The sequence below is a fragment of the Sinocyclocheilus anshuiensis genome, unplaced genomic scaffold (genome assembly GCF_001515605.1).
Source record: "Sinocyclocheilus anshuiensis isolate Anshui unplaced genomic scaffold, SAMN03320099.WGS_v1.1 scaffold391, whole genome shotgun sequence".
In the NCBI taxonomy this organism is placed as follows: Eukaryota; Metazoa; Chordata; class Actinopteri; order Cypriniformes; family Cyprinidae; genus Sinocyclocheilus; species Sinocyclocheilus anshuiensis.
The window spans coordinates 822,880-836,484 of NW_015548229.1; the positions used below are offsets into that span (position 1 = coordinate 822,880).

General features: G+C 36.5%; 1 protein-coding gene across 1 annotated transcript in view; it reads left to right on the forward strand.

The window, feature by feature from the left end:
• The first annotated feature begins 661 nt into the window (after positions 1-661).
• Positions 662-13,605, forward strand: part of LOC107654548 (cadherin-12-like) — a 145,002-nt gene continuing 132,058 nt past the window's right edge. Inside the window, exon 1 of the mRNA XM_016441670.1 lies at positions 662-1,085. The gene's annotated coding sequence lies outside the window, so the exon portion shown is untranslated. The remainder of the gene's footprint in view (positions 1,086-13,605) is intronic.

Genomic DNA, 13,605 nt, shown 5'->3' on the forward strand with positions numbered 1-13,605 from the left:
TTAATTTATAATGTGGCTATAAATTACACAATAAAATATCCTGCAAAATATATTCAGATAGCTTTATAAAAATAAATATTAACATAAAAATGTCTAAAATTATTATATATTGATCATTTTATAAAATTATGTTTGTTTGATGTTGAACTGTGAAAGTATAAAAGTTAAAATATTGCACTATTACAAACAAACAATATAAATAAATAAATCAGTTTGATTCCCATGTCACTTTAAGTTTAAATTCAAATGCATCCCATTTAAATTCTGGAACTGAATTGAAATTTTAAGTCTTGTGTCAAAATCATTCACACACAAGCTCGCTGGCCACTATTTACCTGCACACAAAAACAAATTAATACACAGAGAGAAACCAACAAACCAGACTAACACAGGCCATCTGCAAGTGCAGTAGTTTGGAAGAGACACGTTTCCCGTGAGACTCGGGAATGGGATGATTAGCATATCCCTGCGATGACCGCACCGATCGCTGCTTCTCTGCGGGACTGACGGAAGGGAGGGAGGGGTGAAGGGAGGGAACGAGGGATGGGGGGAGGCTCCATCTCTCTATCTAATCTAGCTGATGAAGATCCCTCACTCCGGAGACCTGACAGGGGTCGCACTCTCTCCATTCACGCACGCCACGGACTGCAGAGCTGCGAGCCAGCGAAACAGTCAGCAAAGCGTCCTCTCGTTCCGCTCGGTCTTTTCTCTCGGACCAGCTCACTCACTGTCACTCTGTCTCACACACTCACAAGCGCGCACGCTCTCTGTTCATTCGAAAACCGCAGGGATCTAATACTTCAGCACTCTCTTTTGCGTGCTCACTCAACCTTTTTTTTTTTTTTTCCTCACTAGCAGCACGCGCATCTGTCTCCGCTTCTGTACTGTACAGGATGAACAAGAACGGAAGACTCCTGAGAGAGAGAGAGAGTAAATGAGAAAACAAGGAACTAAAACAACGAAGGCAAGGTGAAACGAAGAGGGGAAAGAGGTCGAGGGCAGATGAGTTTGTGAAGCATTTGGATTTTACTGATTTCAAGCCTCCATCCATCTAATTTTTGCCTTTGGAAAAGGACTAAATTAAGGTAGGATGTGCTCTATGCTCAAATTCCTTGAATCTGTGTGTGTGTTTTGCTGGTGTGGACTTTCTTGCCAGGGCAGTAATGAAGAGATAGGGAGCGTGAAGCAAAAACAGAGAGCTCATAACTCTTGGTGTACGTGTTGGGTTCCTGTCAAGCTCCAGCCAAATCACTGACCTGTCAGCATCTTCAGTTATGAGTGTTTATCCCCAGTCGTATAGTCATGTAAGCTGCAATACTTTCAGTGCTAAGACTCCGGAAGGAAACAAGCCCATGATTAATCCCTGCACCCTTTAGAAACTAGCAGATTTTGAGAGTTTGACTGTGGAGACTGAGCTGAGAGATGGTTGTTTTGCTGCCTGACTGTTCAGAGCGAGGTGAAAACTGGCTTGATGCTCGCAGAGATTGGAACGTAAGTCCTGATTGCAACCCACCAGTGCAAACACTCATACCTGAAGTGTGTGTGAGCGTCAGTTATGATTATGAGCCAACATTTACATATAAAAGCAGGTGTGCGCTCTGCTTCTCACTGCCACAAAGTAGTGAATCACAGGTTAAAAAAAAGAGAGCTGCTTCCAAGAGACATTTGGGCAACATCAAGGACCTGCTTCAAGTGCTTTAGAGGACTCAAAAAGACAGACAAATTACTAGCAATGCTGCATATCTCAATTGGCTCTAAAATGCAGTGTTTCCCTGACAGTTTGTTCCCAGATGAAACAGCAGTGCAATGAACAGTTTCAGCATGTTGTGAAATATGAAAGAGAACGAGACTTAATCCACATAATGCACTTGTTAATCTTTGTTTCTCACACATTATTGTCATATTATTAATAGAGATATGCATGTACAAAGCGCCAGGGTCTGGTGTTTATGTACATGTTAATTTAATCTCACAGAGATTATGGATTTTGTGACATGCGAGAGGGATTAGACCTCAAGCAGTTTCTGTGTTGCTGAGGTATATTAATCACACACATACACTCACAAACGCATAAACTTTACAGTATTTCTGTGTTTCTAGTAAGGCAGATGTGCCATACTTAGAATTATGTGATAGCTGAGAATGCACAATTTGATTTATATAATACCCTGACAACAAAAGAGGAATAATAATAATAGTAATTCTTGATTTATGGCTGGAAAATATCTCAACATTGAAAAACATTCCCCCACTTAAACCTAAAAATCATTAAAAAAAAAGTGAAATTAACCAAGTGAACTTCTTTATACAAAAGACCAGAGGTTCTTGCTTCCACTGAAGCACAAGATGCTCTTTGGAACATTTGAAATCATGCTGGAGAACACGATGATCTGGTTTTCTCATGTTCATGCAGATGTTCATAAAATGTTCAAATCAAATTGTAATGCTGATAATATATTTTGTAAGGAAAACAGTTGTATTAAATGACAAAAAATGCAAAACAGAGTATTTTCACAAGTGGTCTCAGATATTTGGACCTCATAGTACAAGTTGTTGCACCAGAGGGGAGTTGCATTGGTCTAACATAATTTGTCCTTGTGGGAAACGCTTCAGAAACTTAAATGCTTCAGAATCTCATTTTGCATTGAGATGCAAAAAGAACATCATCAGTAGATTTAATACAAGGATCAAATTTACAGTGATTCATGTTAGAAAGCACTTCATGACTGTCAGAATTACTCATTATTATGGTAAGTGTAACCAAATATAGAATCACACTCTGGTGTTGAGTTTTCCCTCAGATACAATATATCTATAATTGTTAGTGGTTGTTTGTACAACCGTATTGTGGAAGCTGCTATGTGTGTGTGTGCCAAGAGAGGTGTGGCTTAATCCCTTATGAATAGTCAAATTCAGCATCAGCATTCCTAGAATAAAGTAGAAAATGGCGTTAAAAATAATAGGAGGTGAGCTGTGACATCCACTTTAATTCATCCAGACTGTGTCTCTAGCTGTCATAAATGAGAGGACGTGATGTGCTAGGAATATGACACAATATCGGTCCATCTCTAACTGTATTATCCACCTATTTTCACTTGATCTGTTGCAGCATTGCAAATGTTGCACGGTAAAAAAGCTGATCCCGTCCATCTGTTAAAGGTTGCACAGATTTGGGGGACACTCTAGGACAAAAAATATATATAAAAAATGATGAATGCACAACAGTCAGATGGAATTTAACTCACAGATGAGGCCGAAATGCATCCTCTCTCTTTCCGGGATCAAGCCAGCCTTTACAAAGGCAAGGAACGGCAGGCTTCAATCAGTGTCTGAAATCAGTAGCCAGGGACAATCCAAAGATCCCTCCTGAACTTGAGAAGCTGGCCAAGCTGGCAGGTCTTGGTTTGTTTTTTGTGCTCAAGATCAGAGCAGACAATAGAAGAAGCAGAGCTCCTAGTGATCTGAGCTACTGGTGAAAACAAAGCCATGTCCCAACAAGAGTCCGATTCCCCAGAGGGAACTATAGCAGATGCGCTAGCATTGGGTTTAATGAGGAATCCTCTTTTGACCAGTTGGTAACACAAGAGACAGACAGATCCGAGAGTGACGATCAGCACCGAGGGAGGGAGACAGCTCTGAGGGAGAGACAGCTTTGAGGGTGAGCTAAATGAGGTCTAATCAGCTCAAAGCAGATGGGAACCCTGAGACGGAGGGGATCGCGAGCGCAAGATTTGACATGTCCCTATGTCCCTCTCATCAGAATTCAATTGGAATTGAGAGGGAGTAATGACATTAAGTGGCACGGGTCCAGGGACATAAACACCAGGGTCAATAACAGCTGGACACACTGATATATCTGTGTGTGTGTGTGTGTGTGTGTGGTGTGTGTGGTGTGTGTGTGTGTGTGTGCTATAGACCCAACCATCCAGATTAACCTTGAACCCCTTCACCATTCACATAAAACCCCCAGCCTATCCATCGCCATAGAACGACCAAATTAAACATCCTATCATGAGCCAAAGGTTTTACTTGCTTTTTTTTTATCAAATAAAATAATTCAGTGCACTATGTAGACAAGCTGTGTTTCACCAGACCATTATGGAAATAAGATGCACAAATTGGTCATTCAGAAAGCACATATACACATATGGCAGCCCTTATACACATAGCACCTATTTAGAGGTAAGCAACTCGTCTGTTATTCCCAAACACGAGAAACATTCCAGCTGATACACTGTCAGAAAAATTGTACCTAGAAGCTGTACATTTGTACCTATCTACCCATAAATGGGTAACATACACCCGTTGGGTGTATATAAGGTACAAACATATAGCTTTGGTGGGAACTGCCTCATAGTTTAGCCAAAGGTACACTTTTTGCACATTTATTTTTTTTCTGACAGTGTATCCAGATGTTGCAAAGTCCATTAGATTGTATTATTTTGTGGCTCTGCGTATCCTTCTGAAGGATCCTAATGTTAGTGACGAGCAACTGAAAGATGGGAAACCGGAAATGGTTGTAACACTGTAAAAATATATTTTTTTCTTTCCATATTTCATAATATATCATGATTCTTAAGCACCAAATCAGCATATTAGTATGATTTCTGAAGGATCATGTGGCACTGAAGACTCAAGTAATGGCTGCTGAAAATTGAGCTTTGCAATCACAGAATAAATTACATTTAAACTAAATTCAATTAGAAAACAGTTCTTTAAAAACAGCAATATTGTGAAATAGTATTGCAATTTAAGTGTAGTTTTGAATAAATGCAGGCTTGGTGAGCATAAGAGACTTCTTTTAGAAATATCATTAAAAAATCTTTCCGACCAAAAACTTTTGAATAAGTAGTGTAAGTAGATTTTGCATCAACTAGATAAACATCAAATATATTAGAATACACAGCAAACCCACAATTTGTAATTGCAGTTACTTATTTCACATGCAAAAAGGGCATTTGTGTACTGTAGAAATACTAATGGAACAGTAGCTGAAATATGTAGCGTTTATTAATTCTAAAGGTCACAACGAGGGAGACAAATGCTCACGAAAATCAAAAAGATTACTGTTTCCGCTACAAGAAACATTATAAGTGGACTTCAGAGAAAAGAAAATGCTGCTAACGTACATGGTATGGCCTAGAGATACTTCACAACATGTCCTTAGTCACTTCACACTCCCTTTACACTCCAAAGCATCAAGTTCCTTATTTCAACCAGCCCAATGGCTCTTTTCATTCACACAAACCTGAGCCGCTTATCTCTGGTTCTCTCTTAAAGCGATCTCAATGCATAATGCAGCTGAATAAGCTCTCTCTTTTAAGAAAGCCATCGCTGATGCAATGCAAGAGCATTGAGGGAGTGAATGGCTGGGCAGTACTGTACAGAGGAGGATATCCTCTCTGATGTGCTGCACGCCGCCGTAGGCTGCAAGAAAGATCCACCGTAATCCCGTGTACTTATTGTATGATTGATGATGGCCTTCAGATATCCTGGAGACTGAATGGGTGGCAGCTGAACCCCTCTAATGCCAAAGTCAACAAGGCCTCAGACAGTTCAAGGAATAGTTCATCCAAAAAATGACAGCTCTGTCATCACTTACTCACATTCATGCCATTCCAAAATGATATGACTTTGTTCTGCAGAACAAAAAAGGGAAACATTTGAAGAATGTTTTCTATGCACTTTTCTATTAAATTACCATAAATGCAAAGTGAAACTTTCAAGCTTCAAAAAAACACATCATAAAAGTGCTCTATATGACTGAAGTTGCTGAAGTTTAACTTACTATTCACTGAAAAAGTTGACATCAAGCCACAATTTTCAGTTCGTCAATTAATCATTACAATCATCATCGGATTTGGTTCAGAATGAGAACTGGAATCCAGTCTGAATGATTATTAATGAATCAGACTTGTCCGTAAATGAATACGTCTGTAATCATTATCACAAACTAATACATATCTAAAGCCAAAGTCAACAAGGCCTTAGTTCAAGGAATAGTTCATCCAAAAATGACACCTCTGTCAAAAGCTACTTAACCTCATGTCGTCCCAAAACAAAAACAAAAAATTTGAAGAACGTTTTTGTGACGAGAGGGGCAGGGCCGAGAGCCGTGGGAACGGAGCGAGGCCGGTGGAGTAAATGCTAATGCACGACACCTGCGCCACTCACCGGTCTCGAGTCCCACGGAGGAGCTCCGGAAGGATAAAAGGAGGAGTGACGACAGTGTTGGACGAGAGAGGACCAGGCCTGGATTTTATTTTGTGTTTTGGTTCTGTTTGTGCGCGACAGTCGTCTGCGAGGGGCTGTCGCGCTGTTTTGTGTTTATTTTATTATTAAAGTTTTGTTTAAGTGTTCGCCGGTTCCCGTCTCCTTCTTCCCAAACTACGAACGTTGTTACAGTTTTCTATGCTCTTTTCCAATAAATTACAAAAGAGCATAGAAAGCTTAAAAAAAAAACAAAAAAAAAACATAAAACTGCTTTATATAGCTTGTATGCAATATTCTGATGACACATTATAGGTGACTGCAAAACAGATATGTTCAATTCCTGATTGAATCATTAGAATAGTATTCAACTCAGAATGTGAATCGAAATTCAGTCTAGATGATTCGTTAATGAATCCGACTGATCCGGTTCAACTCACTCACTTAATACTCTAGTCGCAATGAATAACAGCTTATCGGAGGGAAATATTATCAAAGGTCTTTTTATCACAAAATGCTGCATATCGTATGATTCCAGAAAATATAAATATACTGCATGAGTCACATAGACCTATTTTATGATGTTTTTTTTTTGTTGCTTGAAAGCTTAAGTCACCATTTATTTCCATGGAAATAGCACAGCCGTAACTGTGTTTACAATGTCTTCTTTTGTGCTCTACAGAAAAAAAAAGAGTTTCTGTGCTCTGGTTATTCTAATCTCTTCATTTTCTTTCTGCATCTGACATCTTCCCTCTAACCCTTTCTATGATCTTCCTTCTTGCTTTCCCGTCTCTATTCTTTTTCTCTTCACCCATGTAATTTTAATGGAAGGACAGAGCAACAGCTCTTACTCTCCTTTGTGTCCGCAGTGATGATAGCTCCTGGTATTGAACTTGGGTTGTGTGCGTGTGTGCATCTGAGTATCCATTATCATTTTCATCCAGAGCGAGAGATCCGACCAGATCACTCATCCGGATATGCCTGCCATCAACACTCAGTGCCGCAAACACTCCTGCGGAGAGCCTTCTGCCCAACACCGATCAATAATTGAGATTATTTGGACTCCCTTCGCTTTAGGCCATATGTAGTTTAAAGCTTCAATAAAGGGACTCATTTCTACACTGTTTATCACAGGCAGAGCTGCTTGTGTGTGTGCGAACGTGTGCACATGTCTGCTCGCATACAATTGAGATGTCACCTTGGTACGGTTACAGATATATCCATTGCTGCTGTGACATTGTTACTGCTATTCTGAAAGTCTTGAAACGTATAATGCAGCAGCTCCGATGCACAATCTATTCAACTGATAGCAGCCTGAAAAAAAAAGTGAAAGAGAAAGAAAATCATTTTGACGCGTTTCAAGGTTGAGGCAACAATACAACATTTACCGACTCTGTTCCAAAAGCTACCGAGCTGCCTACATAGCTAGGCATTATAAAAGCTTTATTTTAGCCACATTCAAAGGCAGCATTACATATGTCCTTCAAAAAGAATGCAATCCCATAATGCTTTTGCAATCACGGCTTTATCATTTTATTATATTGTATTAAGTTGTCATATCAATGGCATTATGTTTTCAATTGCATTATTAAATTAAATAACATTTTCTTTCTGTTCCGTGGGATTTCTGCTGCCAACCCGTTTAGAAGAATACATGTTAAACAAGACTACACTTTAAAACCTTAAAATGAATAATATTTATGCAATCATTTAATCATGACTTATCATGTAATATTTACTTTGTTTGCCATGGGACACAAAATACGTTTTCTCCGACATGCTGTGAACTGACAATAGAACCATACTTTTGGTACTGCTTTTGACATTTTTTGCAATACATAAATGATTATGATTGCACTTGTCTGTCTGCCATTGTTTTCTTTATACTGTACATATTTGTAAGAAATGGTTATGGTTAGGTATAGAAGTAGGAGTGGGATTAGTGACACAAAATATATTTTTAATGCTATATTGTTACTAAAATGGTCATTTCCTTGCATATTTCGGTGTATTACATTTTATGTTTTTGTAATCGCTATTAAATGGGTATAGGCTTATGTTTGGGGGTAGGTAAAGGGGTCTAAAAATCGAAATTGCTTATCGATGAAATGATAAAAATGCATATTTGGTACAAATATCATAATTATATAAAAGATACATAAATATTTTACGTGTTTTAGCTGTAAATACGTAGTAATTTTACGTTTTAAACATTGAAATACGCCCAAATTGTATGTTTCAGCATCAGTCAAAACATACACAATTATATGTTTTATGCTTGTAAACGTTACATAATAATACCTGTATAAAACATGAGACCAGGCTCAAAATATGAAACAGCACAACTTTTTTCAACATTGATAATAAGAAATGTTTCTTGAACACCAAGTCAACATATCAGGATGATTTCTGAAGGAACGTGTGACACTGAAGACTGGAGTAATGATGCTGAAAATTCATCTTAGCATCACAGGAATAAATTACATTTTAAAATACATTTAAATAGAATACAGTTATTTTACTATTATTAAAAAAAAAATTCACAATATTTCTGTTTTTACTGTATTTTTTGATAATCATAAGACACTTCTTACGGACCCCAAACTTTATATTGATTGCATTTTAAAATAAATTAATTAATAAATAACATTTTAAAATATATGAACATTTAAAAAATCTTAACAACCCCACACCTTTAAAAGACAGTGCAAATATAATAAGATGTTTTACCTTAGCTTCAGAAGAGTGCTATTTTGCGAGAAGAGTGATATTTGTATAACACAGAGAGCTGCCGTGTATTTAGAACATTTCAAATCAGTCCATTCCAGTTCAGATCCACCTTTTGTAGCAAACAGCAAGGCATTTCACTTGGCGCAGGAACAGAGCCTCTGTGTTTTTTCCTAATTTCCATCACTTTCACATGTCTTTTTTATGCCATGTCAGACCTCAGCTTTTCTACCATTTCAAGCTTTTTTGCTTTATTTTGAATATGTAACCCCTCACTGTCACCCTCCACCTGCCACCCCTACACACACACACACACACACACACACACACACACACACACACACACTGTGAGACAATCAGCAGGAGGGGGCCTAAACATCTCAAATTAAAGTCTGGCTGTGATGGATGGGCTCCTATCTGAGAGAGATATTGCACCTGTTTCACCCCTGAATGATAGCCACTTCTCCCCATCGTTTATATTGATTTGTCTCCATCCTTCCTACTCGTTTCCAGCAGCTGATCGTACACACACACTACATGGCAGTAGCATGAACATCATGCTTCAACACATCTACATACTAACTAGAATTTCACTCTGATGCTTTTGCATAATAGATAAACACTTCAACTAAGCGTCAACCATCTCTCCCCCTTTTTTAATCCCTCTTTCTCGTTCTCGGCATTTTCTCCAAAGATTTGCAGACAATGAGGAACTCACGTTATTGCATTTCCATTGAAAGAAAGTAAAGGTGGGATGTAAAAAAATAATTTTCCCAATCAGAGGTGTCTTGGAAGAAGAATAAAATAAGTTAAAGACAGTAATAAAAAAATTATAAAAAAAGAATGAGATGGCAACAAAGCCACAGAAGAAAACATCTTCTGCAATGCAAAAAGATCATGTGAAAACAAACTCAACCCTATTTAGTTTTTTAATAAATATCCCTAGTATTTTTTCTGCACGATTCATCAGTAGATGTTTTTAAAGAAAAAAAAAAGTTTCATAATCTTTCATCAAAATGTATTTTCTCAGCTTTATAAACAACTTGTCTGATCTAACCAAGGCTGTACAAACAAGGACATATAATATCAACTAATAATCCCATAGCCTAACATATGTTTCTCTTGACATTGTAAAAATCTACAAAATCTATCTATCTATGCAGAGATCTAGCGCTTTAATCTTCTATTTATCTGTTCTCTCTATCCATGATATCTACATACCTTCAAACCATAAAGCGATTCTACCAAAAATCAAAATGCTGTCATCATTTATGCACCCTCAAGTTGTTCCAAACCTGTATGAGGTTTTGCTTTTTTTGTTTTTTCTTGTGTGGAACATAAAAGAAGATATTTTGAAGAATGTTGGCAACCAAACAGTTGCTGGTAGCCATTGACTTCCATAATAGGGAATAAAATACCAACATTCTTTCAAATATCTTCTTCTGTGTTGAACAGAAGAAAGAAATTCATACAGGTTTGGAACAACATGAGGGTAAGTAAATGATGACAATTTTAATTTCTGGGTGAACTATACCTTTAAGGTTTCTTAATTGTTTAAAACTTTCAAACAAAGCTTTGTCAAAATATAACTAGGTTAGTACAATTTTTATTCACCAATTCTCTCAATACAACTTGGGTTGGGCGATGCCATTTATTTTGTTTTCGATATGATGCCGATACTTTTAAAGGCCAACACTGTTGATATACTGATACGATACTTCTAAACGGAACTTTTAAATTATGAAATTGATAAAATTATAAAATTACTAAGAGAAAAATGGGTAATGATTCCCACTTAACGTTTTGTTTGAAATTCATTTTAGCATTCAATACACCTTAATTGTAACTTAAGTTATATTTTTGTTTACACATGGTTAACATATGTTTACTGTAGTGGTGACCATGGAAATCTACAAATACTATATTTGAACTAGTCACTTTAGTAAAACCATGGTTCATTTTCATAAGGGACTGCCAGTGAAAGGCTGTTGCATGCATAAAATGCAACCTTTTTATTCTGACAGTGTATGATTTATATTAACATTACAGAATAGAACACGATCAATATGAACTTTTAACGTTCAATTTAAATAAACACAATTGCACAAGCTCTGTAGGCTACAATTTCAATTGGTTAATTGTGGGATGGGCGATGCCATTTATTTTGTTTTCGATATGATGCCGATACTTTTAAAGGCCAACACTGTTGATATACTGATACGATACTTCTAAACTGAACTTTTAAATTATGAAATTGATAAAATTATAAAATTACTAAGAGAAAAATGGGTAATGATTCCCACTTAACGTTTTGTTTGAAATTCATTTTAACATTCAATACACCGTAATTGTAACTTAAGTTATATTTTTGTTTACACATGGTTAACATATGTTTACTGTAGTGGTGACCATGGAAATCTACAAATACTATATTTGAACTAGTCACTTTAGTAAAACCATGGTTCATTTTCATAAGGGACTGCCAGTGAAAGGCTGTTGCATGCATAAAATGCAACCTTTTTATTCTGACAGTGTATGATTTATATTAACATTACAGAATAGAACACGATCAATATGAACTTTTAACGTTCAATTTAAATAAACACAATTGCACAAGCTCTGTAGGCTACAATTTCAATTGGTTAATTGTGAAATAACTCAAACATATAAGTTTTTCTGTTCTCATTGTTCTGGGCTGCCGTTCCCAAAAGCATCAATGCTTAAGATATTTTTGGGAAACGCAGCCATGTTTGAATGCAATGTCAGAAGTGAGTGAACGCACTCTGTTATTGATTGGTTCTGTCTTGCAGCATTTGCATGTGTTCAGATGAGCAGGAAAATAGTTCTATCCTACACAATTATTCGCTAACAGGTTATTTGTCAAATTCAGTGCATATTGTATGTATTATTTTTTTGTTAAACAAAATTACTGGTAAAAAAAAAAACACCTTAATATCTATATTTTTTATTTGAGTATCGATACTTTCGATACTCGTATCTGTATCGATATATCGATACTTCAGGATCAATACGCCCATCCCTAAATGCAATCAAACCCAAACTGATAAAACACTATTTATTACTAAATATTCTGTTTTAGTTGTGTAAATGTGTCAGATAAAACATTATTTATCACTAAATATTCTGTTTTAATTTTAAATGTGTCAAATTATGGAAGTTAAAAAATTGTGATCAAAGATTGTATCATTTGCATTCCTCTCTCTGCACGGTTGATTTCTGTTCTACAGCATGTGGCTCACATAGCATCAATGCTTAAGATATTTTTGGGAAACGCAGCCATGTTTGAATGCAATGTCAGAAGTGAGTGAACGCACTCTGTTATTGATTGGTTCTGTCTTGCAGCATTTGCATGTGTTCAGATGAGCAGGAAAATAGTTCTATCCTACACAATTATTCGCTAACAGGTTATTTGTCAAATTCAGTGCATATTGTATGTATTATTTTTTTGTTAAACAAAATTACTGGTAAAAAAAAAAACACCTTAATATCTATATTTTTTATTTGAGTATCGATACTTTCGATACTCGTATCTGTATCGATATATCGATACTTCAGGATCAATACGCCCATCCCTAAATGCAATCAAACCCAAACTGATAAAACACTATTTATTACTAAATATTCTGTTTTAGTTGTGTAAATGTGTCAGATAAAACATTATTTATTACTAAATATTCTGTTTTAGTTGTGTAAATGTGTCAGATAAAACATTATTTATCACTAAATATTCTGTTTTAATTTTAAATGTGTCAAATTATGGAAGTAAAAAAATTGTGATCAAAGATTGTATCATTTGCATTCCTCTCTCTGCACGGTTGATTTCTGTTCTACAGCATGTGGTTCACATGCCGTGCCATGATATTCCTCCTGTATAAACCTTCCTCTGTTTTTTTCTGTGGACACTGTGCAGTGACATTCTCCACTTGTTCTGTCATCATACTGTTAACTCATATCTCTGCATGGCTTTGATACTTTTCAATGTTTTACATGATAATTTTCTTTTTCTGTTCCAACACACTGAAATTGCATGAGTTGTAATTTATGAGTTGTCCCCTTCTATTTGAATATCTGTCAAAGGACAGTGCTATTTGGATAGCTGATGGGTTCGGGCTGTAGAAGAAGTTTTGAATATATTCATGGGTTTTCCTGGGACGAAGTGAAACCCACGCAGTGAAACAACATCCAGACAGAAATGAACTGGCTGAAGTCCTACCAGAGCCATGCAGAAAACGGCACCTCTGCAGCAGGGACAGAAAATGTGTGAGCACTCGTGTGTAAAATAGAAAGAGAGTTATTGTGTGTCTGCATATACTGCCACATATGGAGCATTTGGATCAATCTCAGCATGACATTTCCAAACATACACTGAACTCTATCCATATGTGTAGACAGTATGAGTGTTAACCTTGCAATATCATTTACACTAGAAGCAAGCAAATGTCATGAAACAGTGTGCAAGATTGTACACCCTTCTGAATTGATATGAAAATGAATTGTATTTGCATTTTGATCTGAAATGAAATTTGAATTGAATTGTGGTAGCAAACAGAAAATTACTGTTTAAATGTGAATAGAAGAAAGGAAAAAGTTTGTTGGTTTGGAGAACTTTAGGGGAAGATAGATAGATTAATATATACGTGTATATAT